Raw genomic sequence first — 3,279 nt, 5'->3', positions numbered from 1 at the left:
AAGGGTATATCGTGACGAACGAATCTTATTGAGTTTTTTTGTCAAAGTGACCAAGCAGGTAGATGAGAGTAAATCGGTGGATGTGGTGTATATATATTTCAGCAAGGCGTTCGATAAGGTCCCCCACAGTAGGATATTATATAAAATGCGGAGGAATGGAATTGTGGGAGACATAGCAGGTTGCAGCAGGAATTAGCTTGCTGAAGGAAAAAAGAGGGTTGTAGTAGAACATGTTCATCTTGGTGTCCAGTTACGAGCAGCGTACCGCAAGGGTCGGTGTTGAGTCCACTGCTGTTCGTCATTTTTATAAATGACCTGGATGAGGGCTGAGAAGGGTGGGTTAGTAAATTTGCGGCCGACACTAAGGTCGGTGGAGTTGTGGATAGTGATGAAGGATGGAGTCGGTTGCAGAGAGACATAGATAGGACGCAGAGCTGGGCTGAGAGGTGACAAATGGAGTTTAATGTGGACAAGTGCGAGGTGATACACTTTGGCCGGAGTAATCAGAATGCAATGTACGAGGCTAATGGTAGGATTCTTGGGAGTGCAGGTGAGCAGAGAGATCTCGGTGTCCATGTACACAGATCCCTGAAAGTTGCCACCCAGATTGACAGGGTTGTAAAGAAGGCTTACAGTGTTTTGGCATTTATTAATAGAGGGATTGAGTTCCGGAACCAGGAGATATTGCAGCGGCTGCACAAAGCTCTGGTACGGCCACACTTGGAGTATTGTGTACAGTTCTGGTCAACACATTATAAGAAGGATGTGAAAGCTTTGAAAAGGGTGCAGAGGAGATTTACTATGATGTTGTGTGGTATGGAAGGAATGTCTTTCGAGGAAAGGCTGAGGGACTTGAGTCTGTTTTCTTTGGAGAGAATAAGTTTGAGAGGTGACTTAATAGAGACATACAAGATAATCTGAGTGTTAGATGGGGTGGACATGGAGAGCCTTTTTCGAAGTGTGGGGACGGCAAACACGAGGGGGCACAACTTTAAAGTGAGGGGAGATAGCTACAAGACAGATGTCAGGGGCAGTTTCTTAATCAGAGAGTAGTAAGGGTAGTAGATTCTACTACAGCATCGGTAGTAGATTCGCCCAGTTTCAGTGCATTCAAGTCGTCATTGGACAGGCAAATGGACGTACATGGAATAGTGTAGGTGGGATGGGCTTCAGATTAATATGACAGGGTGTCGCCAAAGGGCCTGTAGTGCGATTTAATGTTCTGTGTTCTATATTCTATAATTCCCAATACATTGTTTTTTTTTTTGCAATGGACAATTGTTTAAATGCATAAGTAAGTTAAATACATGACACTTGGGGTCCAACGCATCGAGAAGAGAATGAAAGAAAAGTCTAGAATGACAGGATCAGATCTTATTTTATTTAGTGTATTGTGGAAATAAAACATTCTACACGATTGTAACTTATGTAAGCGATGAGTTAACATAATTGACTCTCTGGAGATGTGATGCATGTACAAATGCAGATTACCTCTCCCTTATGTTGGTCACACTGCAGCCACAGAACTTCAACGCCTGCAGAATCATTCATTTTCGGAAATGGGGAAACCACTGGTTTTGCAATTGAAGGAGATTTACTATCCACTTCTTGCAGCTGTTTGTCTTCCAGGTAAGCCATTCAACTTGCTTCTTTCGAATTAATTTTAATTGATCCGAGTTAATGTTGCATACCATATATTTCCCATTGTCAGTGTTCACATAACAATGTGAAAAGCAGTGTTTGAACACTTTGGCTTTTCTGCTTTATCTGGAGCATAGCTGATGTACTAACAACCCTCATAAAAGTGTCACATGCAAAGGGCTTTCGTTGATCATTCGATAGTCTGACAATACCATACAGAATAATGACAACAGCATTAAAACTATCGGTAAATTTCCTATTTTGTAAATCACTCAGAATGTATTAAATCCTCTTAATAAGTATCTTCTACTCTAGTTCAAACGTGCATTGCAATATTACCGGCCTTCTCTGTCTCTCTTTCAGCGAACACAATGACTGTTCTAATGATCTTACGAGGAAACTGTGGTCTTTCTAAATGCATCTCGGCCAATCTGGTAGCCATGGCAACATCGGATTTATTGGTCATTATCCATGATGTTATCGCATATCGCATTTTGCATTATCATTTTCCTCTTTCCTTCTTCTCCTACACACCTGTTTGCAAGTTCATTATATACACAGCTGCTACCAGTCTCGATTTAACTGTTTGGTTCACCGTTTCCTTCACATTTGACAGATTTGTGGTGATCTGCTGCCAGAAGTTTAAAACACTATATTGTACAGAAAGAACCGCAACAGCGGTATTAATAACCATTTCGGTCCTGACCTTGTTAAAAAATATTCCACTTTTGTTTGCATATGAGTCAGAGCAAATCCTTAATAAAATCCAATGGGGATGCCAGTCAAGCGTAACTTTCTTTGCTTCATCTCCAGGGATAGCGTTTGTCTGGGTTTACAGCACTTGGGTTGCTTGGCTTCCATTTATCTTAATTGTCTCATTTAATTGTTTAACCATCCGCCGTATTCTAATGGCGAACAGAACTCGGATTAAACTCCATGGACACAGAAAGGAGAATCAAAGCAATACAGAGATGGAGAACCAGAGGAAGTCGATCGTTTTATTGTTCTCAGTATCTGTCAGTTTCATATTGCTTTGGTTGACATGTTCCGCTACTTTGGTCATTACCAGACTGTCAAACCCTAATTATTACCGAGGTGAATTTAACGACCTGAATGTATCGCAACTGAAACGGGAAATATTCTCAAGTTGTTGAGCTGTTTCCTGAACCTATGTATTTATGCAGCAAACCAGAACAAATTCAGAGAGGAGCTGAAGAATGTGGTGAAATCGCTATTGAGACAAATTCTCAAATGTGTTTTTAAAAATGTGGACAAGGGAAATGCATTTTAGGGGAATTTTGTAGCTGAGTCCTAATTTCATTTCCTTTTCCACAATGGAGTTCTCTTCATCCCCCGACAGTTAAAAACAACATGTTTGACGCAGGTATTTCTTAGATTATCGAAACGAAATTTGACATGTGCAATCATTTCTGCTTCGTACGATTTTTGGTTGAATTGTACAAATTGCATGTCCTTGAAAAGGTGATATGTTCAAACTCAGTGTCAGTGTTTAACAAAAAAGTCTTGAGCTGTGATACTTTACACCAATATATGAATCTATTACTGATACCGTCAGATGTGTCAGGTTGAAATCGCCGTCATGTCTATTGTTGTCTGGGAAAAAAATAATCAAAGATG

General features: G+C 40.4%; 1 pseudogene; it reads left to right on the top strand.

Annotated features, from left to right (window-relative positions):
• The first annotated feature begins 1,559 nt into the window (after positions 1 to 1,559).
• On the top strand, positions 1,560 to 2,932 carry LOC148136327 (putative G protein-coupled receptor 139; annotated as a pseudogene).
• Positions 2,933 to 3,279: the final 347 nt, after the last annotated feature.

The sequence above is a fragment of the Chiloscyllium plagiosum genome, unplaced genomic scaffold (genome assembly GCF_037043375.1).
Source record: "Chiloscyllium plagiosum isolate Xiang-an unplaced genomic scaffold, Cpla_swu_hap1 HiC_scaffold_46, whole genome shotgun sequence".
NCBI classification, from domain to species: domain Eukaryota; kingdom Metazoa; phylum Chordata; class Chondrichthyes; order Orectolobiformes; family Hemiscylliidae; genus Chiloscyllium; species Chiloscyllium plagiosum.
The sequence above is the reverse complement of the archived record's forward strand: the minus strand, read 5'-3'. Positions and strand labels throughout refer to the sequence as shown.